General features: G+C 45.7%; 1 protein-coding gene across 7 annotated transcripts in view; it reads left to right on the top strand.

Annotated features, from left to right (window-relative positions):
• The first annotated feature begins 6038 nt into the window (after positions 1-6038).
• Positions 6039-24806, top strand: part of KDM4C (lysine demethylase 4C) — a 392253-nt gene continuing 373485 nt past the window's right edge. For 5 of the 7 annotated variants that reach the window (XM_075931603.1, XM_075931602.1, XM_075931607.1 and 2 more), the window contains exon 1: positions 6040-6325. The gene's annotated coding sequence lies outside the window, so the exon portion shown is untranslated. Of the gene's footprint in view, positions 6326-24806 lie in introns of all 7 variants that reach the window. The other 2 variants (XM_075931605.1, XM_075931604.1) reach the window with 2 other exon arrangements.

The raw sequence follows: 24806 nt of genomic DNA, 5'->3' as shown, positions 1-24806 counted from the left end.
CTCTGAGCCCAGGTGACACCACAGTAGTGTGGCTTGGGTCTACTAAGGCCCCCCCACCCCCATGTTCTATGTTTGCATACAGGACCACCCTAGAGTAGGGTCCTCCTCCATGTATTGTAACCACCGGTCTATGTCCTGGCCCCTTGGGGGTGGGAGGGCGCGTGCGTTGTGTTAACCGGTGGAACTCCCTGCTGGTGGAGGCTGTGAGGCTTTGGGCTAATCAATGGTGTTTGACAGGGAGCAAGATGAATCCCCACACAGTGCCTGGGAGCACATATGGCAGACGTGGTCTGGGCGCTCAGATCCCCATCACGTGGGATGTCTCCTGGACAGAACCAGGAGAGTGACTGGGGAGTGTACAATCCTTGCAGCAAAACTCAGGTGGCCCTAGGGCTGTCCTGAGCACTTCCCGCCTCCCCCTCCCGCTAGCCCTCACACACGTAGCCCAGGGACATGTGAGGCTGCAGTGGGGACTTTCCTCGGGGGGCCAGCCAAGGCACTGGGAGCAGGCGAGGGGCCACGGTCACAAGGCTGTGATGCTGCAGTTTTCCCAGGAGCAGCTGGCTGTGCCTTACAGCCAGGCATGGAACAGTGTGCCATTCTGTGTGCTGCACCCTTGCAGAAGTGTGGGCTCTGGCCTGAGCCCCTGGGGCCCTTGCTGGTTCCAGCCGGCATCCACCCTTCCCCCCGGTCCAGATGTAAGTGAGCAGCACAGTCCCAGGCATGCCCTGGAGCTGCCTGCCGCGGCCACGTGCCGCTCGGTCACCAGGCTGCACGTGGTTGCGCGTGCTGCATACTGTTAATGCTACACAGCATGCAGCTCACGCTGCCTAAGTGACGCTCCCTCCCCCTTCCCCCGCCGGGCGCCTGGCTTCCCCCTGCCCTTGTGAGTGCAAAGTGCAACACTCACTAGTGGATCCCTCCCCAGCTTCTGAGGATGCACAGGAGATGGCGGGGCTGCCGGAGAGGGCCTCCACCTGGAGGGTCCCGCTGCTCCCCTGTTCCTCCTTGTCCGACCCACTGGGCAGCTGTTCTTCCTCCCCTGCCTCGCTGGACCTGGTGACGGGGGGAGCTCCTGCTGGTGTCCACAGGAACCGAGGGTCCCTGGTGTGGTTTCTGTCCCAGGATGCCGTGGAGCCGCTGGTAGTGGGGGCAGGTGTCGGCTCCTGCCCCCTGGCCTTCGCTGGCCTGGACATAGCCTAGGCGCAGCTCTTTGACCTTAGCCTGGACCTGCTCGAGGGTCCGGGCTTGATGACCCTGGACAGAGAGTGCCTGGGCCATGTGGCAGAAAATGTCCACGTTGTGCTGATGAGAGTGGGTGTCATGGAGGTCCTCCTCGTTGGCCCACAGGTCCAGGAGGGCCTCTACTTCCCCTGAGGACCAGGACGTGGCGCGCCGCTTTGTGCCCCTTGGGGCCTCCTGCGCTGGGGTGCGGGTTGTTCCACCCCCTGGAGTGGCCATCCTGGTGGTCTGTTGGCTGTTGGGGAAGAGCCGCGTGGCAGAGCTCGGGGCAGAGGTGGCAGAAGGGCTTCTGCCTCGTGGCCTCTGCAGGCTGTGTCTGCCTTTAAGGGGGCTCGGGTTACCAGGAACTCCGGAAGCTGCCTGCAGGTACGGAGCGTCCAAGCGGCCACTACGGCTTTTTTCTGTTTAGACTGCTTTTGCGTAAAATGTCTTGGCTGCCTGTCTACACTGGCGTCTTGCGCAAGAACACTTGTGCAAGAGGGCTTATTCCTGAGCGGGAGCGTCATAGTTCTTGCGCAAGAAGCTCTGATTTCTTACATTAGAACGCCAGTGTTCTTGCGCAAGAACTCGTGACCAATGTAGACAGGCAGCAAGTTTTTGTGCAAAAGCAACTGCTTTTGCGTAAAATCTTGCCAATGTAGACACAGCCGTTTAGTTTAAATAGCATCCCCTTGGCTACGTCTACACTGGCATGATTTTCCGCAAATGCTTTTAACGGAAAAGTTTTCTGTTAAGATCATTTGCGGAAAAGAGTGTCTAGATTGGCACGGACGCTTTTCCGCAAAACCACTTTTTGCGGAAAAGCGTCCGTGCCAATCTAGACACACTTTTGCGCAAAAAAGCCCCGATCGCCATTTTCGCCATTGGGGGGCTTTTTTGCGCAAAACAAATCTGAGCTGTCTACACTGGCCCTTTTGCTCAAAAGCTTTGCGCAAAAGGACTTTTGCCCGAACGGGAGTAGCATAGTATTTCCGCAAGAAGCACTGATTTCAGACAGTAGGAAGTCAGTGTTCTTGCGGAAATTCAAGCGGCCAGTCTAGACACAGCCCGTGAGTTCTGGCAGAAGTGGAGTTCTTTCAGGACTGGAAAGAAACAGTAGCGCTCTGGACTTCTGGGAAGCGCCACCATTTGGGCTGCATTTTGCCATCATCTGAAATTCTGGGCTTTAGTTAAAAACAATCCAAGTTCATCTTTTTCCATTGTGAACAGAATCATAACACTGTAAACTTATGTGTAACACTAGAATGACAGTAACTTTCACAGAACTGCCATTAGTGGAAAGAGAGGGCTGGGTCCTCTGTAGAATAAGAAAAAAAAAGGGCCCATAGCAGCTACCAGCAAACACCCTTCTTCACACACCTGAGCTCTGTTGTGCCTCCTCCCTACACTGTCTTCCCTCTGGCTCTGGAGCAGCGTTGTCCAGTGAGTACCACAGCTCTGTAGCTACCATTGGCTGGGAACAACAACCAATGGGAACTGTGGGAGAAGTGACAGCAGGTGTGAGGCAGCATGTGGAGCCTCTCTGCTCCTGGGGCCACAGGGACCTGGCAGCCCCTTTTTGGGAGCTGCTGTCAATGCCTTTGGGCCTCATACCCTAACCCCTACTCCAGCCCAGAGCCCCCACCTGCACCTGCAGAGTTCATTCCCAGCGATCACACCCCAATTCCCTGCCCCAGCTTGGTGAAAGGGAGGGTAGAGGAGAGCGAGGGATAGAAGGAGGATAGAGCGTGCAGGGGGTGGGCCTCAGAAGGATCAGGTCAGGGGTGCTCTGTTTTGTGCAATAAGAAAGTTGGCAACACTATTGGTGCGTCCATGAGGCAAAGGAAGGCAACTGCCTCCCCACATAAGTGCCACACAAATGCCTGCTGGTGCCGTGCCTCTGATGTGTTATAATTTATGCTTCATACAGGATCCCCTGGCTGCCTTTCCCCTACCAGGGCTGGGATAGCTTGTAGAAAGCTGCTGTCTATGAGATTGGGCTCATTAGGGGACACTGAGCATGCTCAGTAGCTCTGCTGAAGCCACTGCCCTTCGCCCTGCCCACTCTATGGCTGTGTCTACATTGGCATGATCTTGTGCCAAAGTGGCCATTTTTGCACAAAAACATGCTGCCTGTCTACACTGGCGAGAAGTTCTTGTGCAAGAACACTGGCATTCTAATGTAGGAAATCAGGGCTTCTTGCACAAGAACTATGATGCTCCCACTCAGGAATAATCCCTCTTGCACAACTGTTCTTGTGCAACAGGCCAGTGTAGACAGGCAACATGAATTTCTTGTGCAAGAAAGCCCGATGGTTAAAATGGCCATCAGAGCTTTCTTGTGCAAGAGAGCGTCTACACTGGCATGGATGCTCTTGCGCAAAGGCACATGCCAGTGTAGATGCTCTCTTGTGCATATACTTTAACACAAGAACTCTTGAGTTAAAGAGTATTTGCGCAAGATCATGCCAATGTAGACACAGCCTTCAAGTTGTTGCTTACTTCTTTTTAAACAGGTTAAAAAAGGGAGAAAAGGGGCTAAACAGAGAAGGGGGATGAAAATTAAGTGGGCGGGGAGGAGGGTGAAGCAGCTGCAGGCAGGGTTAGAATCAGTGCTGGAGCAAACTCAGGCCTGGTGGGGGGAGGAGCAGCTGGTAAACTCCACTGCTAGAGCAACGCAGAGGGCAAATCTCCAGCACAGGCAGGGGGGAAGGGGTAAAAACAGTCACCCCAGTGGGAATGAGGCACCTGTCAAAGAGTGGCTTTTTTAATTTGCTTAAACCTGCTTTTTTATAATTTATTCAAATAGAATGCTCAATAGGTCTGTAGATGCCCCAGCCCTTCTCCCTTCCCTTACTATGCAGAAGTTTTTGCTTAGTACATTTTAAAATAGATAACCATGGAAAAAGGGGACTAAAGACAGAACATGAAGTCTCATAACATTTCACTCATTTGTGTTGTTTGCTGTATTTGAATAACTGAATTTTAGTCCTGTCACCCAGAGGTTTCCAACCTTTTTAACCACAAAATTGCCTTTTCAATTTAAGAGCAATGCAAGATCTGCCTCAAACCCAAATACCCTTGTCCCACTTCCTTCCCGCCCCTTCTTTGAGGCCTTGGTTGGGCACCACTTAACTGAGATGGCTTCCAGGTGGTGGAGCAGTGGGATTAAGGCAGGCTTTCTCTTGCCCTGGTCCTGCACCACTCCTGAAAACAGCTGGCATGGATAGCAATGGCACCATGTGCTACCCCTCATCTACAGGCACTGAGCCCATAGCTTCTATTGGCCATGGTTTCCTGTTATTGATCAATGTGGAGACCCGCTGCTCTGCGTTTCTCAGGGGCTGCAGGGACATGCCAGCCACTTCCAGGAGCAGCAGTTACCACAGGGATAATTACTCCAGCTGTGACAGGTTAGGCATTTTAGAACTCACTGCTCCAAGAATTAAATGTAAGCATAAGAGAGAAATTAAAAGTATGAAATGCACAGACCAGTCAAAACCCTAAAACAACACACTTTGCAAGCAGTAAAAGAAGTAACAACAACCCCCTCACGTATGTGTTGGGTTGGGAGATGAGAGGGAAGGTCAGTGTGTGTTTGTGAGAATGACAGAGGCATGTAGGCTACGTCTACAGTGGCCACAATTTCCGGAAAAGCCATGCAAATCAGGTAAGTCAGGTTAGGGAAATCCGCAGGGGATTTAAATATCCCCCGCGGATTTAAATAAACATGTCCGCCGCTTTTTTCCGGCTTGGGGAAAAGCCAGAACAAAAGCGTCTAGACTGGCGCGATCCTCTGGAATAAAGCCCTTTTCCAGAGGATCTCTTATTCCTACTTTGAAGGAATATTCCCTTCTCTCTGGCTACGTCTACACTGGCCCCTTTTCCGGAAGGGGCATGTAAATTTCACTAGTCGTCGTAGGGAAATCCGCAGGGGATTTAAATATCCCCCGCGGCATTTAAATAAAAATGTCCGCCGCTTTTTTTATTCAAAGTAAGAATAAGAGCCTCCGGAAAAGGGCACTTTTTCCGGAGGATCGGGGCCAGTCTAGACGCTCTTTTCCGGCTTTTTTAAAAGCCGGAAAAAAGCGGCGGACATTTTTATTTAAATGCCGTGGGGGATATTTAAATCCCCCGCGGATTTCCCTACCACGACTGGTGAAATTTACATGCCCCTTCCGGAAAAGGGGCCAGTGTAGACGTAGCCTCTGTGTGGACATAGGGTACAGAAGTGGGGGGGAAGAGGGCTACCCTGACATCAGCACCCCCCCCCTTTCCCTGCACATGCTGCACAGCAAACAGGAGGCTCCCAAGGAGGCAGCTCCAAGGCAGAGAGCAGGAGCAGCATGACAGTGGGTGGAGGGATAACTGAAGTGCCAGCGCTTGCTAGCTTCCTGGCCGAACCAGTCAGGGTCACCTGGCAGAGGCTCCAAGATCGACAGTAGATCCTGATCAACTGGTTGGTGACCACTGCTGTAACCCATTTTAATTGTAGTTTTGCTCCTTTGCAAATGTTATTTCTGTTACTTGTATTACTCTGTGCAATGCGTGTTGCGCACTATTTGTTTTAATAGCTAATGCTCAGAATCAGGCACTTTCACAGCCATTCTTTCTGTGACTCTCTCCCAGCACTTGCTCCCCTGTATTGTTCCTGTGCTACTGCCAGTAGCAGTTTCTTGCAGGAGCATTTCCTTACGCTGGTCCCGATGAGAACGTGCTACCGGCAGCACATTCCTACAAGGCAGCAGCAGCCTGCCTCTCTGTGACCTCACACAGACCGTTATTGTGCACGGTCCCTTTCGCTCCCCAGCTTCTCCGCCCACACAGGCACCTTTTTTTTTTTTTCCCCGACACATGCGCAGTTCGCTTTCCCGGAAATAAGACAAGGGGGGGGGGGCAGACGGTTGGACACGTGACCCGCAGTGGGAGAAGCCGCTCGTGTCACATGCCGCCCCGATTTCGCCTCTATTCTCGCCCTGCGTGCGGGAGGGTTTGCGCATGCGCAACAAACAGCTGTCATCCGCGCACGGAAGGAGCCCCAAAAGCAAAGCAGGGAGCAAGCGAGCTCCCCCGATCCCGCGCCGCCATTAACCTCCCCGCCCAGGTACCGTCCGTGCCGGGGAGCCCCGCTGGGGGCGGGGGCAAGGCCCGGGCTGCGGCGCGGGGGAGGCCCCCGAAGGGAGCAGGCAGGGGCTGGAGCCGCTGCGGTGGCGCAGGGAGCAGCGGGGTTGCCTGGGCACAGGAGGCCGGTGCACGCAGCACTTCGGCGGGTGGGGGTCCGGCTGCCACCTGCCCGGGGGCGGGTCTGAGGTGTGTGTGGAGTGGCCAGGTGTGTGTGTGTGTGTGTGTGAAGGGGGTTTGTGGGATGGCCAGGTGTGTGTGTGTGTGTGTGTGTGTGTGTGTGTGAAGGGGGTTTGTGGGATGGCCAGGTGTGTGTGTGTGTGTGTGTGTGTGTGTGTGTGAAGGGGGTTTGTGGGATGGCCAGGTGTGTGTGTGTGTGTGTGTGTGTGTGAAGGGGGTTTGTGGGATGGCCAGGTGTGTGTGTGTGTGTGTGTGTGTGTGTGAAGGGGGTTTGTGGGATGGCCAGGTGTGTGTGTGTGTGTGGGGGGGGGGATTGTGGAGTGGCCAGGTGTGTGTGGGTGTGTTTGTGTGAAGGGGGTTTGTGGGATGGCCAGGTGTGTGTGTGTGTGTGTGTGTGTGTGTGTGTGTGAAGGGGGTTTGTGGGATGGCCAGATGTGTGAGTGCGTGTGTGAGAGCAGCCAGGGATGGGGTGAGGGCACGGGTGTGTGGAGTGGTAAGGTATATGTTGGGCTGGGGATGTGTTTGTGGTGAAGCAGGGATGAGTGGGTAGCAGAGCTCAAGCCTGGGTGCTCGCCTGTTGGGGAGGAGCTGGCAGTGGTGGCTTCCTGTGAGCAGCCCTGGCCTTGAGATGAGGGTAAAGGGGTGCATGTGGGCCTCAGCTCACTGTCAACTTCACTGAAGCTAAACCTGCGCTCACTTAACAGGACGTGGGGGGGATCACACAGGAAACCATCCCGCTTGTCTCAGCTGTCCCCTGCCCTTGTGCGTGCTGCAGCTGGGCTGGGTGCATCTGTTAGTTCAGCAACTACATAGCAGCTGGGGCAAATGCATTTTTGTTGTGGGGCATGTTAAAAGTTGTTTAGATTTTGTGTTGAGAAATGTCATATTGTTGTGATTTAAAACAAGTGATCTCATAATATTAGCATAAAAAACAAAAACAGTACTCCTTGGGTGTGTAATTGGTGTGTCTCCCACATCTTGTATGATTGCACTTCAGAGTTAGAGATAGGCATGTGTGTAAACCTGGAGAACCAAGTGTTGGAAAAAATTCTATTAGAAAAGTAGTGAAACGAGTAAGCATGTATATCACTTTGGCCCTGTTTCTGCATGGGTTGATCTCCTACTGGAGTTAGTAGTGCTACCCGTAGACACAGAGAGGTCTATCCAGATTACATTAATCTCAGCCTTTTATGTACTGGTTTTCATCCATAGATCTCAAATAACTTTACAAAGCAAGTGAACGTTGTTATTCCCATTTTACAGATGGGGGAAGCAGAGGGCTGATATGACTTACCCAAAGTCACCCAGCAGGCCAGTAGCTGAGCCAGAAATAGAATCTGGTTCTTCTGAATGATAATTGGTTACTCTATCAACTGGTCCTAGTGTCACAAGATTAGAACCTTCATGAAGTGTTTTGGATCCTCTATTATTGTTGATTTCATTGCTTTGCATTGTGGAATAGTTGACTGTTATTATAGACAAAGATTATTTTTAAAATCTGAGTTGGTAAGTGAAGCTAGCAGGTATCAGATAAAAATAATCGGTTTAAATAATGCATGATATTAGATTGAAGGGGTGCTGTTTTGACTTGAATTTTGAAATTTTTAAAAGCTTATATAACTTCACAGGTTCTTTATGCATGGATTCAAATTAGGGATGTTAAAGCGTAACTGTGTATATGGTTAACTTTTGAGCGTCGGCTTAAAAGCTGACTCCCTGTGCACACTGGCTCCTCGAGAGCTGCCTGTCCTGCTGCCCCCAACTGCTGCCTCTGTATCAGAGGCAGCAGTGTGGAGGTGCAGGGATGGAGGCAGTATGTGTGAGGAGCTAGCTTTTAAGCCAGCTCCCCAGGTGCCTCCCTGCCCGTGTGTAACTGGGTAACCACTTAAATTTTCAGTGGATACACGTTTACTTAATTGAACACATTTTAACATCCCTAACTCAAATAGAGTTTTCTGACTGTCCTCTTCTTAGTCTTTGGAATTCTTCAGATTCTTCTTCTTTTTCTGTTCTTGTAGTTTCTGTAAAGTATAGGTGCAGTAGAACAATGTATACATTTCTGATTGGTCTTCTCCGGGCTAACTTTCACTGAAATATCAATTACATAGTGACACTTGTGTTATAGTACTAAGCTAAGTGGTTGACAAAGGATTATAGTTCAGAGATAGGGCTCCTATTGTCAAAAAAGACTGCATGCAAACTCTCAATGTAAGGGATTTTCTGTGTAATAACTTCAAAAACTAGAAAGAAAATGATTACAGATTACACTTCACTGGTCCGGCACCTTTTGGATCTAACCATTCCTGAACCAGACAATCTGCCAGACCAGAGAAGGTCAATGCTGGCCCCTATGCTGATACTGTAGCGGCAGCAGAAGGGCAGGCATTGACTAAGCAGGAACTGGGGGGTGGGGCAAGTGGCAGGATGGCTGCGGAGTCCTGTGGTTGGGGGCCAGGAATGCAGCCCCATGGGAGCGCACTGGACCTTGCAGCTTCTGTGCTGTGCTCCTGGCCCTCAGTTGTGAAGATCGAGTGTCCCTCTGTCCGTGTTTGTTCCCCTCCCTCCCTGAGTTTGAGCACTGCAAATGAGCTATTTGCGGTGCTTTGGAAGCTCTAGGAGGATGGGGGAGGAGTTGCTGAGTGTGGGGATGGCTTTTTTCCATGAGTGCTTCAGCTTAGGAGCACCCACAGGAATGCTGGACCACAGATGTTGCCGAACTATAGAAGTCTGGACTATAGAGGTCCAACCTGTAGTATAGTCTGAATAGGGATGTAAAATCCTGTTTAATTAATAAATTGGTCGAATGGGGCTGCTCCAGGGTAAAAGTTGACTGTTACCTGGTAAGCATCACCCAGTGAGGTGCCGCAGGGAGCGTGGGGCCAGTGAGGAATCCCTTGCTGGCCTTGTGCTCCCTGTGGAGCTTCAGTTTTTGAACTGTAGGTACCCTTATAGACTAATTGAATATTTGATGGAAATCCCATTGACTATTCAATTAGTTAATTAATCTAAATGTAACATCTCTAACCTGAAGCTGATAGAGAAGGTACTAATTGTTCTTAAGTACCCATTGTTGGTTTTTCTATGTTGTTAGGATGTTACATTCCACATCCCTCCCCTCCTGGCCTGTGCTAAACTCCTGCCTACTCCCCAGCCCACCCTACTGCTGCTTGGCCAGCCGTTGCTCCCTGGACCCAAGCTCTCCACCTCCCGCTGGCCCTGCTGCTGCTGGGGTTGGAGCTTCCTTATCAGGGACTGAGTTGCCGGTCAGGGCTGGAACTGCAGGGCAGGAGCTTCCTGGCTTCCATAAAGGCTAGAACTCCATGGCTAGGGCCAGAGCTTCCTTGCTGCGGCAGGAGCCGCAGCTGCCCGTCCCCTGCTACTGCCCAGCTGCTGGGGCCAGAACTCCTCGCTGTGCCACCCCCTTTCTCAAGAAGCTCCTAGCTGAGTTGCCATCCCTACCTGCCATGTGTCTGCCCCGCAGCCAGACCTCCCTATATCTGGACTCAGTGGTCCAGGAACATCTGTGGTCCTACCAGACCACAGATGTTGCTGGACCAGAGAATCCCACCTGGTTAAGGGAGGTACTGCTGGTAGATATAGAACTTTAGAGTAGTTAATAATTTTTATTATGAGTTTTGTTAGTGTTTGATTATAAACTTCTTAAGTTCTTCTGAATGATTATGGCAAATAAGATTTGTTCTTGGGACAACCATAACACTTGCAAAACAAAAATGTTAATAGTGTATCAGTGATGAGCTTGTTATTGTTTTTGGATATTTTTATGTTTATTACTTGTCTACAACAACAAAAGAGCAAATAAGGGACAGAAAATAACTGTTTATTATCCTGTTTCATTTTTTAAATGTTTCCCCTTGCCCCACTACCCTTTCTTAGAATGAGAAATTAGCAAGCTTAAATATAGAATATTCTAGAGAACTTTAATTATTATTGGGTATTTAAAAAAATGTCATGAAGGGATTTTGTAAGCAGATGAAAAATGCTGGGTCTAAAGTGAATTATAAAAAATTGTGCTGCTTTTTTGGACCAGCAAATTTTTAAAGAGCTCTATAGGTTTATTAGAAGATATTATCTTTAGTTATACAGTCATAGATTTATATATTAAGCTAGGCCTTATTCCACTGGTTAAAATGTATAACTATAAATGTTAAATAAGATCCTAGTGTTGCATGTTTAAATAGTTAACTTTATGCACATGATTAGCCTCTATGACTTCAAAAGAACTTCTCGTATGCTTATGATGACCATATTTTCAGATTCAAAAATGGGGATCACATTAGCCAGGCCCCCTGACCTCTTAAGCCCTGCCCATCTGCCACAAGAAGTCCTACCCCTGGATGGAGTACTTTGGGGTCAAGATGGACATATGACTGGAAGTAAATGGTGTCATGTGACCCCTCTAAGAACTCCTCTCACCATCCTCTACCAATAGGAATGGGTTTGCACCCGAAAGGACCTCCCCCTGCAACTATACTGCAATAGCATTAACTCAGGGGGAGAGGCCAGGAGTGCCTGTTTCAGTGGTTCTCAAACTTTTTGGCCCGTGAACCACCAGGCTGAATGTAAACCTTTTTGCAGATCACTAGTTGCTAATAGAAACTCACAGTTAATTACATAATTACGCCTGAACCATTTTGCTAGTGCTGCATCTGTGGAGAACAGTTTAATTTAAATTATTAAACAGATTAAGCATTTCAACTTACTTATGTTAGTTTATCAAACTTAATTTTAAATGAAATAAAATATTAACATATGTCCAACGTGAAAGATTTCAATTTTTTCTTTATTTATGGCAGGGGTGAGGAACTTTTTTTTGGGTGGGGTCCACTGACCCACAGAAAAATCAGTTGGGAACCACACAAGTGAGAAGTAAAAAAAAACAGTTCCTCCAAAAACCCCACACCCTCACTGATGTGGCCCCCAACTGGGACATGTCACTCATTTGGTGCTCCAGCCCCACGGGGTAAGGAGAAGGGACAGGGAGGACTAAGGTTCAGGGCTTCCTACAGGCCAGATTTAGGGGAATTTCTGGGGTTCTAGAATTAGTGGATTTTATGGACTCCCTTAGGCTCCAGGGTGGGGACAAAAATGAGGGGTTAAGTGTGTGGGACAGGGATGGGGTTCAGGATCTGGTCTGGAGGTGAGGTGCAGAAGGGGGAAAGGTTGTGAGGTTTGGGTGGGAGGTTGGGTGCAGAAGCAGGCTGGGGGTAGAGTTTCTGGTCAGGAGGGAGGGTGTCTGACCAGGAGGGAGGGTGCAGGAGCAAGGGAGGGCGTCAGAGCAAGCTGGGAATGCCAGGTCTTGGCAGTGGGAGGGGAGTGAGTGAGGGGCATTGGGGAGTGGGGGTCTGGGCATGAGGGGGTGTGCTTATGTGGCTTCGTGTCCCTTTGCAATGGGGTAAGCCTCTGGATAGTGTGCTGCTGTTCCCCAGTAGGGTGGGAAGAGAGAATGAGCTCAGCCCCCACCCCATGCAGTGGGGATCCCGGTGCCAGTGTTCCCTCTAATCACCTGTGAATCTGTGCTGCCAGCAGCTCAGAGGGAACACTGCCCGGTGCAGCCACAAGACTGTAGCACCAGCTCCCTGCTCTGTGAAGCAACCCAGACCTTCCCTATCAGACCAAGTTTGCTGTTGCTGCTCCCCCAGTGGGATGGGGAGGGGTGGGAGGACACAGAGAGGCAGCGCATGAAGCACACCTGCTGAGCCCGAACATGCCCCATGCCTCAGTGCCCCAGCTGGGCTCTGTGCAGCCCCTGCCGGGGCTGAGGTGCCAGGCCAAAGCATGGAGGTCTGGAAGTAGTTCAGACAATTTTTGCCTTGGACTTGCCCAGTCCTGGTTGCTTCTTCCCCGCAAGCAGGTGTTCCCATCAAGTAGTGAAATGTCCAGTGGGGCTTTCTGAGACGTTTCATTACTTGATGGGGATACTTTGACAGAGTAGTTAAAATCGGGACAGTCCTGGAAAATCCAGCGTGTATGGTGAGTGTACATGTATTTAAAGATAAGAGTTTTGTATGATTTGAATCTAACTTTTGGGTAAAAATAAGGAAACATTCTCAGGTTAAAAATATTTAAAGCAATATTTCCTGTTAAGAATTTAAGATATTAAAATATGATTTTGAATTTTAAATGTATTTGTTCACCTTAAAATAGCTGCATAATGTAAGAAAGTAGAAAGTGAAAGTAAATTTACTTCTTTGTCGTTCTCCTTAGTGTCTCTTTCTGGTTCTTAAACTTTGGTAGAACATTACAATTGCAAACTATAGACAGGATTATTTAAATCCAAAGACAACTTACAAAAAAGAAAAGAAAAAACCCATTTCTGACAGTAAAAAGTGAACTCCCATCCCTAATAATGTTGATGGCAAAACACCCATCAACATCCTTGTATGTAGGATTTCACTCAAGGTTTTTTTTTTTTTTGTAAATCCCACTTTCTATCAAAGTCTAAATATTGAGCCCAAGACTTGATAATGTCCCTTTTAAAAGAGCCTAGATAATCATTGTAAAAGATGAGGAGAAGAAAGGTGTAAAAAATCTGACATTTTGGAGGGCAGTCAAGTTTTCTGACTTTTCTCCATTTATTTCCTTTTTGTGGAAATGACCTACAATGCTCTCAACATTACAAATGCATTTGGTACCAGATAATTTGTTTATGCAATTAAGAAAGTGGTTAAGAACAAGCTTTTAAAAATAAAATATCTAAAGAGTTAGAAATTAAGCAGAAATATAGGGAATAAAGCAATAGAAATTAAAGTAAGTTTACGGAACATTAATTTGTAAGTTAATTTTTGGATATTAATTTGTAAAGGGGAAGGATGAAGTTGCAAAAATAGGAGTGTTATGACAAATCCCAAGAGATTTCCTTTTTAACAGTTCCTTTATTCTGTTTTCTGTAATTACAGCTATGCTAATATCCATTATTAAGGTTGCTTAATGTTTTTCCTGTAACTCCCTCTTTTTAGTTTTTTGTAACTTAAACAAGCTTTAACCTTTGGGCTAAAACTTTTCAGCTTGTTTGTGCTCACTCTTAGGTTGATTTTTTTTTTAAATGCTTAATCAAAAGCAATGTTGCTACTTTTGAGAGTAGGTCAGTGAAAAACATAATGTATAAAACTGGTTTTAAAAAAATATATCACAGTATCTCAGGCATTTTGCATACAGAGGGATTTTTGCATACAGATTTAAAATTTTGGCAAGTGATATTTTGGAGCTCAGAATTTTCTTTTGCTGCCTCCCATGAAAATCTCTGAGTTTGACTGAGATGTGAGCCGTGGGAATTTGTTACATCCATGCCATCCCATGGGCCACACTGAGGCTATGTCTAGACTGCAGAATTATTCTGGGATACAGGAGGTAGGGTTACCAGATGGTTTCCAAAAAATACTGGACACGCTCAGATGGGGAGTGGAGGAGGGGTCTGGCCGGGAGGGGGATCAGAGGGAGTGGGGTTAGCCAGAGGGAACCAGCCGGCAGGGGAGCAAGGGGTTGGGGGCAGCAGTGCTCGCCGACGGGGTGGGGACAGTGTGTGTGTGAGGGAACTGGCTGGCAGGGAGCAGGGCTGACCTGAAGGGTGTCGGGGGGGGGGGGGGGAAGGAGGAGGGGAGGGGAGAGGAAGATCGGGGCGGGGAGCGGGGCTGTCCAGGAGGGGTTTGGAGGGAGTGGGGCTGGCCGGGGGGAGCTGGCTGACGGGAAGCAGGGCTGTCCAGGAAGGGGTTTGTGGGGTTACTCTTACTCCTTAAAAAATTAGGTTTAATGGTTATTTCAAAAGAATAGGTTTCTTTCAAAATAATTGCCTACACGGCATTTTTATCTCGAAATAGGATATCTCGAAATAACAGCCAGACGTGATTATGTAAATGAATTGCGGGAAATTCAAATCCGTGCTTCATTTGCAATTTCGCTTGGCTGCATTTGCATTCCTCTCTTGAAAGAGGAATGCAGTGTAGACAAACCCTAATACAGGCAGTCCCCGGGTTACGTACAAGATAGGGACTGTAGGTTTGTTCTTAAGTTGAATTTGTATGTAAGTCGGAACTGGCTTCCAGATTCAGCCGCTGCTGAAACTGACCAGTGGCTGACTACAGGAAGCCCGAGGCAGAGTTGCTCTGCCCTGGGCTGCCTGGAATCAGCCGCTGATCAGTTTCAACAGCAGCTGAATCTGGATGCCTAGGACAGAGCAGCTGGGGCGCTGCTGGGTAGGTCCCCGCAGGGGCGGCGCTGCGGGGACCAACTGGGCAGCACCCCAGCTGCTCTGCCCCAGGTGTCCCCAAGTCAGCCGCTGCTGAAACTGATCTGCGGCTGATTCCAGGAAGCCCGGGGCAGAGCAACTCTGCCTCGGGCTTCCTGCAGTTAGCCGCTGATCAGTTTAAGCAGCGGCTGACTTGGGGACACGTGGGGAAGAGCAGCTGGGGTGCTGCCCGGTTGGTCCAGTAGCGCTGAGGAGTGGCGCTGCAGGACCAACCCAGCAGTCCCAGCTGCTCTACCCCAGGCGAGAAAAGCCTGGTCTGCTGGGGGGTGCACTAGCTGCGCCCCCCAGCAGACCAGGGAAACCCGGACGGCGGGACCGCGGAGATGCGCCGCGGTCCCACCCGCATCCTCCCCACCTTTGCTCCGTGTCTCCCTGGTCTGCTGGGGGGTCTCCAGGAAGACGCGGAGCAAAGCCGCGGAGGGGCTCGGGCAGCTGGGCAGCCCAGGTGCTTCTGGGCTGTCCCGCTGCTGGCTTCCCCCGAGGCTTTGCAAAGCCTTGGGGGAAGCCGGCAGCGGGACAGCCCAGGCGCGCCTGGGCTGCCCGGCTGGCCGAGCCCCTCCGCGGCTTTGCTCCGCGTCTTCCTGGTCTGCAGACCAGGGATACACGGAGCAGCTTTTCTCGCCCTGGAGTACACGGGCGGCGGGACCACGAGGTCCCGCAGTCCATGTCCTCTGGGGTGAGAAAAGCCCCGTTCGTAACTGCGGATCCGACATAAGTCGGATCCGCGTAAGTCGGGGACTGCCTGTATAGTGGACCCAAATCACATCTTCTACATCACACCATCTTTCAGCAAGAATATGCTAAATCTGTGTTTGGCTATGTTGTAAAATGGGACGTTTCTTTTATGCAAAATGCTTTGAGGCCCACAAAGAATTAGCGGTATGAAAATCATTAACAGACATAGGACCAAGAATTACTAATTCTCAATCCCCCACTTTAAGCATTCCTTTCCCAGACAACAGGAATTCTACTGCTGTCTAGCAAAGACCTGTGTATGATAGAATAATGTTTTCCATTTTTCTTTCAAAATGGACTTCTTGAAAAAGTCCATTTAAATACCGTTAAAAGCAAACTAGGGTGTAGAGTGAAGGTCTCAAAATTTAAGAAATGTCAGAATGACGGAAGAGAGAGGATAGTTTTGTGGTCAGGATGCTGGCCTTGATTCCCCACTGTGCAGCCTGCACTGCTGTGTCCCTTTACCTCTCCAGCCTCGGATCCTTTTTATACTGCTTTTCTAGTTAACAGCAAATCCCTCCAGGCTCTGTTCACTCACAGCCACTAGCACGTGAAGTCATGTCCTGCTGAATATCTTGAATGCTGTGTTCAGCCATCCTTGAATACCTACTGGGCAATCCTTTCGTATCCTTGAGTATCCCTCAGTTGGTTCTGCGACACAATCAAATATGACTAAGATGCAGCTCAGATCTGCAGAAATTTGATTAATGCATGAAATCAGTGCAGGACTCGCATGTTCAATGTAATTGCTTTGATCATCAAAAATAGAGAAAATCACCTTGAGCCCAGTCTGTGTTCTTCAGGCTGATGTTTTACCCATTTCAACTTTCCCTCCCAAATAGTAAGTGTTCTGAACTGTTGCTCACCTGAATGAGGCACAACAGATAGATAAATAAATAAAAATGCTCTTGCTTCAGTATTATTGTGCACTCTTCTGACAACAGTTATACAGAGGAAACACCTAGCATTTATTGCTGGTCAGTTGCAGTATCTTGTAGCAGGATCTGCTTTGTAGCAATGAGCTATAGAGGAAGCATAGAAGGATAATGAAACTTGTATTTTTAAAGTAGGAAATTTAAATGCATCTTTTTTTTTTTTTAACCCAACCTATTTGCTCTGGCTTTCTCTACAATTAATTGTTGCAGAATTTATATATTTTATCATAAGTCACTCAACTTAAATATTGACTTCAGGAAAAAGAGGAAAAAAATCACTGTGTTGAAATAAATCATTATTATGGAATGCTGTACTTTATCCTCTCCTGACTTCCCAGAAAATTTAGTTTTCCTAAACCATAATTTCACATGTTAAGTATAGGAAAAGTATAAAAGGAGTTTTAGAGCTACAGTATTTTGAAAATTTACCTGAAATTCAGTTTTGAATTTTTTTAAATTTCTTTTAGGCTGATTCCATCTCCAAACCATCATGACTTCCAAACGCCAATTTAATTTTGTTTTGTAGGGCTTTCTGAGAGGTACTACTTAGTTATTGGGAAAAGTGGATAGTTGTTAGTGAATCAGAAGGAGTGGACACGGGAGACTGACAAGGCTTGAATGAATATGTAGCACTTTGAAGACTCAGATCTAAAGAAGTGGATCTGGCTCACGAAAGCTCATCACCTAATAAACTATCTTCTTAGTCTTTAAAGTGCTACATATTTTTTCCTTTCGTTTTTACGAAGATCAGAATAACACATCTACCTCTCTGTTACAATTCAAGGCAATGAGGCAGTATAGGTAGGGGGGTAGAGACCATTCAAACTCTAAACTTTTTGGGATACCGGAGTTTCTTGAAATAGCTATTCCGTGTCTTCATAGCAAGCCTGTTATTTTGGGCTTGCTATTCCAATGTCCCTGTAAACCTCATTCTATGAGGAGTAAGGGACGTTTTGGAATAGCGCTTTTATTTCAAAATTTGGCACTGTGTAGACAGCGCCAAATGACGAAATAAGCTATTTCAAAATAGCATCACAATAAGATAAGCAATTTGCATAGCTCAAATTGCGTATTCTATTTCTAGTTACAGTGCAGTATAGACACACCCTTAGGCTATGTCTAAACTACAAGTTTTCTTGTATGCATGAGTCACAATTACATTTGCATATTTTCTGCCAATCCATTTTTGCGCTAGGGGTTTTTGCGCAAAAACAAGCAGTGTGGACGTTTTCTTTTTGTGCGAAACCCCTTTATCCCACAAGAGCCGTATGTCTTGTGGAAAAAGGTTTTTTTGCGCAAAAAGAAAATGTCCATACTTCTTGTTTTTGTGCAAAACCCCCTTTTTCCGCAAGATATATGGGTCAGCAGAAAATATGCAAATGAGATTACAACATATACAAATGAGTCCCTCATTAGCATATTTTTTCCCAGGAAAACTCATAGTATAGACCAGTGTTTCCCAATGTTATTTGGCCAAGGAACCCTTTTCATCTTGAAAAGAATTTCAAGGAACCCCTACGGTTGCCAGGGTAAAATTTGTTGAGCTAAAAAAAAAGACTCGCCGAGTCCCACTGCAAAAAGGCTCTGTCTCTTTAAGAGGAGGCGGGGAAGTGCCGAGTTCTTGTGGAACCCTTACTTTCGCTTTGCGGAACCCTGGGGTTCTGCGGAGCACCAATTGGGAAACACTGGTATAGACCAATGTTTCTTAAACTGTGCTCTGTGGAGCCCCAGAGCTCTGTGAGACATCTCCAGGGAATTTGCGAGGTTGACAAACTGGAAACATCGATAGGTACAACACATACAAACAGTGGACTGCTGGGGCTCCGCATAAATTTTTACGCATGTAAAGGGCTCCAGAGCCCAAAATGTTTGAGAACCGCTGGTATACACATAGCCTTAGTGTCTAGATGTAAAATGTTAAGAACTTGAGTTCTGTGGTTTTTTTGGGGGTGTGAGTGTGTTCACATATGTCCCAAGAAACTATAGTGGACAGTTATCCCTGGATAGGGAATGTTTCTTTTTCACTCCTATCAGTTTGTGGCTAGTTTATGACCTGAAACATTAGTGGGTTTTAATCTGTTTTTTATCCTACCTATGGTATTTAAAAGTATCAGACTATAGAGGTTGAACCTGTATTAGGACCTTAGAAAATCCTAGAACTGAATATGTTGGAATGCATCATATCTTATAATGATGTGCTCTTTTTAATGAATAGGAATGAAGTAAAGGCACCTTGTAGAGAGGAAAGTCATGTAATTAAGGAGGAATACGGTTATTTTTATATTAATTTTATCAAAACACTATATTGTATTTTTACTTTGTTACTTTATTATATAAAGCAGCTGATGTATTCAGTTTTTTTGAGGCTATGGAAAACTCAAAATATTTCCAGATTGTACAGTTAATAAATTAGGAATGTGAACAAGTAGTTGGGTAGATGATTAACGGATAAGCCTAGTCTTATCGGTTAATCTTCTTGACTACTTGCATTTCCCCCTCAAAAGGCGGGGGGGAAGCCGGAGCCAATGGTTGGGGAAGCCAGTTTAAAAGCTGGTACCCCCCAAACTGGCTCTGTGGTGCTGCAGCATGGGGGCGGCTGCCGCGAAGCAGCCATGGGCAGAGGGTGCTTTGTGGTAGCAACCCCTGTCTGTAGGGGGTTGAGGCTCCCTGCGGATGGGCTGCTGCTGGAGCAGCCTCTGTCCGCAGTCAGCCTGGGCAACTGTGGATTGAAGCTGCTTCGTGGCAGCTTTCTCCCTGCCTCTGTCCATGGGGAGCTCAGACCACCTGGGACTGGGGCTGCTGCTACCCCATGCTACCTCTGACAGAGGCAGCAGCATGGAGTGACAGGAGGTTCCCTGGGAGTGGGACCAGATTGCACTGGCTGCCGGCCCTACCCCCTGGGGATTATCCAATAGTCGACTAACAGGTAAGAATTCATGTGATTAGCCGACGATTCTTTTACCTGATAGCTAACATCCCTGTATTAAATAAGGCCCAATATGGAAATACTGTTCACATAATTCTTGGCCTAAAAAGATCAGGTGCTAAAAGTAAGACGTGTATAAGAGGTGTACAGTCTGGTCACAAACAGGAAATAACATTTTTGAAAAATGTGATGTTGTTGGTAATACAGTTTGAATACCCACGTTCTTTAATACATTTAGACACATCTTCATAGCAAGTTTCTTATGGCCATCTCTGTATCCATTTATAGTCATGTAACATCCATATGGTAAAAACAGTTTTTTACATAGAAGAGTTTGTAGGGGAGAAGTATTTTATTTGTCTTTTGATGCAGTATAGCAGCTGGATACCAGTAAAAGAAGATAGTACCCTGTGACTTGTCCACTTTCCAAGTACCACTTACGGCTGGCTGAAAGATACTGTTGTACTTGATCAGCTTAATATATTGTGTGTCTCATTTAGTATATTTCATGTGTAAGAATAAAGCATACAGGAAGATTGCCAACAAGACTGCTATGTTAATGTCTAATAAATATATTTTAATAGGGTTGTCAAATGATTAAACATAATTGCAGTTAATTGCAAGATTAAAAAAAAAAACACAGTTGCAATTTTAATCGCACTGGATTGTATTCTCGATTGTGATTGAAATGATATATTTGAAAATGTAGAAAAACATCCACAATTTATAATATAAATTACCAAATTAAGTGTATAATTGTTTTAATGGTATGATTAAACTGCAGTTCATCGCAATTGTTCTTTAATTGAATTTGTTTTGAGTTAATTGCTTGAGTTAACTGAAGTTAATTGACAATTCTAATTTTCAAATAACATATTCTTGACAGTTTTTAAAATTGTTTGTATGTTACATCTGAGGGTAAAAGTCAGAAGTCCTTCTGCATGCTATTTGTGCTGCCAACATTATGAGACTGGTAGCTCCTTGGCAATCAACTTTCTCTGAAACTTCAGGGGTGGGTTTGTTCTGAGCTAAATTTTTTAGCACTGTTTATGAGGTTGAAGTAGAACACTATAATTAAAGTTAATGAATTCCCTGTATAAGTCTGCATGAAAAAAATCTGTTAAAGTTAGAAGTAGAAAAAAAATGAAAATGATGAATTTTTTTTCTTGCCTATTTCCAAAATCATCCATTTTAAAATGTCTTTTTACATTCCTCTACACTTAGTCAAAAGTGTAGAGGAATAGTATCAATCAGTTTAGTTCTGCTCATATTGAAATCAGTTAACTTTTGTGGGTCATTTATAATTTTTTTCAAATGCTATTTCTACAATCATGATAAGGAAATCAAACCTGGGAATAAAGGTTTGCTGCCTATTCAGATTTTTACAGACTGAAATTGAGAAGTGCTCAAATAGTCTAAAGTTTGATTTTTAAAGCCATTTTGGATCTGTACTAGTATTTAGTCATATAGGGCCACCATTAAAACCCCATATATTCGGATTTTATATTAAAATTCCTGATTGACTCTGTATATCAGAGTAGGGTGAAATAATTCTGGATGTTAACATTTTTAGGACTTTTTAACTGACAGCCATTACATTTCTAACCATGTCATCCCAACTGTGATGTTTAACTTAGAAGGACTGTCTACTTTTAAAATAAACTTATTGAAGATTTAACAAAATCAAGTATCTATGTGTGGCAGCTAAATACAAGAAATAATGACTTGAGAATTCCAGATAGTCATAAATTCTGGGTTTTCTGTTTCAAAGTCAGGTGCACAGACTTGATGCAGTTAATTTTCATGTGAGGATTTAGTTAATTCCATAATTAAAAAAGAATTATTACAAAAAATGCTGAAGTTGTTTCCGTTTTGCCGAGTTTGAAATGGATCTGCCTTCCAATTTTTGGCAGAACTGTTCATGTTCATCAACATTTTTAATCAAAATCATTTTGCTGGTTTTTGTACCAACTCTGTTGACAAATATGTAGCTTTATATGCATCCCTTGGTTCATGGAAGAACTTCCTATTTTCGTCTGTCAGTTCCAGTCACTCTTTTCTCCTTTCTGTCCGTTCCCAAACTGAATTCATACTTTCTTGGGCTATGTCTACACCACAGTGGTAATGATACTTCTGGTGAAGACGGTTGAGTCCAAGGTGACAGAAGAGGGCTCTCCTGTCAACTTAATTCCTGCCTCCACTAAAGGTGGTAGCCATATCAGCCAGAGACGGTCTCTCACCCCCTAAACTCTAGCACTTAAATCGGGGCTGCACAAAAGCGAGAAGCAAAAAACAAACAACACCCACCCCCAAAAACATGACTGACATGGGCTTGGCTAGTAGATTTTGTGGACCTCCCCTAGGCTCTGGAGTGGGGTCAAAAATGAGGGGTTCAGTGTGCATGAGGGAGCCGCTGGGAAACGGGTTTTTAGTTTGGGGTCTGGGTGGGAAGTAGGGTGCAGGAACGAAGTGGGAGTTTGGAGGTCAAGATGAGAGGGGGTAAGGGTGTGGGATATGGGCCATGTGTGTGCTGGTGCTTATCTGCACAACTCCCCAGGGAGGCACATGGCTCTGTGTTCCCCATTGCTCCGAGGCACCGCCTCTGTGTTGCTCCTATTGGCGGTGATCGTAGCCAATTAGATTGATAGAGGAAAAGCCTCCAGGCAGGGCTTTGCTGCACTCCCTTTTCCCTAGCTAGGGAGAGGAGAAGCAGCATTGTGCAGAGCTGCTTCCTCCCCTGCCAGGCATAGCCTGTGGGTCAGATCTGGTTGACTGATTCTGGCACACGAGGCTTGGGGCTCCTCCTCTCAGCAGTGGGGAGCTGGCACTGGTGTGTCGGTCCTGTGCGGAGGAGGGATTCAGGGCTGGAGCATCAGTGCTGTATCCTAGGTGCTGGAGCCCCAAGTCCTAGGGGGCTGGATCCAGGCAAGTTGGGGGCTGGATCTAGCTCCCGGGTCATAGGTTCCTCACCTGTTAGTGACATAAATTATACTAAAGTAATTTGTGGTGCAGAAGCCTTAGTAAACTTCCAGCCATAATTGCAGTTCTGTTGTCATATGTGCCTTGCAACCATCATGAATAAGAAGATGGAAGGAAAAGGAAGGGAAACTGATTCTAAATAACCTGAGATACTAGAACTGAAGTGATGCTTTGCTAAGAGCCATCGTCTCTGTCTGCCCTGCCTTTCTTCTTTTTCTCATACACTGGAATTTACTGCTTTGAAGTGTGGCTAATTTAGATTGTAAAGTATTTTGTGCATAACCCTCCCATTTTGTGTGTCCATGTGTTTTAAGTGTGGTAGATGTAATGATGAAATTATCTGGATCTTGTATACAAAACGGATATATCTTTATTGTATTGATATGACAATAATCGCTGCCTAGTTGTACACTAGCTGGTGGTTGTGTATGGAAACCAGCCCCAGTGGCAGGCCAGGTTCTCTCTGTCTTTGCATGTCTTGCACAGCACGCTCTCAAATCCAGAAACCAAGGCCATGCTCTGAGTACTCATGAAAAGAAACTTCCAACTGCTATCATGTTGGGAGGAGTGCTGACTTCCAAACTTGCAGAGATTAGGCAGCAACATTCTACTGATATGCTGGTGGAAGCTGGGACAAGAGTAGCAATCAATTCAATTGAATTTAAGGAGACAGAAGTTGGATAGACCTTAGAGAAGAAATGAGGGAACCTGGAAAAAAGTGGCGAGAGGGACTATTGTGAAGGGTAGCTTTATTTTGGAGTTCAAGATTATAGGTTTTGTACAACTTGAGTTCCAGAATAACCTTTTCAATGCTATAAGTGTTCATTCTATTGAATAGGGCACATGATAGATTTAGATGACATTGGTGTCTGGTGCATTATGTGCAGTTTGTTTTAAACTGACTGTCAAACTTAATTTCTAAATTAGAATTTTACTAAATTAAACTTTGAAATCATATTCTCCCACTTTGGTTTCCAAAATGCAAAACAAGTTTCCTTTGGGGGAAAGAGGAGAGCTGTGATTAGCAAAACAAAGTGGTTGTACTAGTAGATGCTATTTAATAGCTTGACAGCTTTGAGTGTGTGGCGAAAGAGTATGCATAACAAAAGGTGATCCTCCTGGCTCCCTTTGTTAGAGAGAAGTCACAGGTGGCTCACAGTAATTTGGACATGTGAGATTCAGATAACTATGACTGAATCTGGAAGCCCTTTCTTTTTGTTATGATATAAAAAAAGAAATGTAACCGTAGATTCCCTCTTGTTCCTTTTTGCATGATTGAGTATGTGTATGTGATTAAGTTTACAATATGGCACACTTCTGTTGTAAGATGTAGGTAATTACCCATGTAACAGGCCATACGCTAATTTTTGCCAAGAAATTCAGTGATTACTATTTTCCTCATCCTTCCTCCTTTTTCTTTAGCAGTTTCCCTTGAGTTTGGTGTAGGCAGAATTCATCATATGTTTAATTTGGTAATTAATATATGTACCAAAATGAAGAAAATCACTTCTAAACAGTCAATTTGTCAGTCCTGTACACACCAGGCTACTTCTGTACTCAAATACGGTGACTTTTTTAAAACAAACAAACAAACAAATAAAAAAACCCCACTGCCAACAAAACAGGTAAAAGATCACGTTTGCATCTTAGATTATGTTAAGTTGGTAGTATTCACCCTTAAAAGTTTTCTTCTTGCAATGAACGTGTCAGGTACTGAAGTTAATATTGACATTTTAAAATACTCACATTAGGCTTCAGAATCAAATGGATTCTGAAGCTGAATGGAAGCAGATCCTACTTTCTTGAGCTGTCATTTCAGGCTGTACGTAGGTTCAGGCAAACACTTATGTATTGATTTACTCTTGGATGAAGTTCTAAATGTTTCTTTAGTCCTTATTGGTGCAAAAAACAAGTTTACATTCTGGAACACAATTATTCAGTAACTCAAAAATAATCAGTGATTATGGAGCACATTTACACACTTGCATAATGACAGTACACATGGAGCTCTTGTATGTGATTTGTAAGGCTCACTTTATGGGCAAACTCATCATTGGGGCATCAAAGTTGGCAGACAAACTTTGCAGTTGAAGAATGGTAATTGTGGATTTGAGGCTTAGTCTCAATGAGCAAACCAAATCTTTGTTTTCCTATCGTTTGTCAAAAACCTTCACTTTTTTATGTTATGGAAATCATTAGGATACTTTGATTTGAGTGTAGCTGTCTCACCATTTACTAACATTTACTAACATTATCACCTACTTTTACTGGTACTCCTAGACATTCTGGTCTTTACCATACAACAGCCCTTTCTTCCTGCAGGAGGGGCAGTAAAGATGCAACTGCAATCTACTATTAGTGATTGTAAAAAAATAACAATTTAAAGAAGTTGGTTTAAATCATGATTTACAAAACAATTTTATTTACAAGTTTCTTTTTCTTTACA

Source organism: Pelodiscus sinensis, chromosome 6 (assembly GCF_049634645.1).
Source record: "Pelodiscus sinensis isolate JC-2024 chromosome 6, ASM4963464v1, whole genome shotgun sequence".
NCBI lineage: Eukaryota > Metazoa > Chordata > Testudines > Trionychidae > Pelodiscus > Pelodiscus sinensis.
This window is presented reverse-complemented; position numbering and strand designations above follow the sequence as displayed.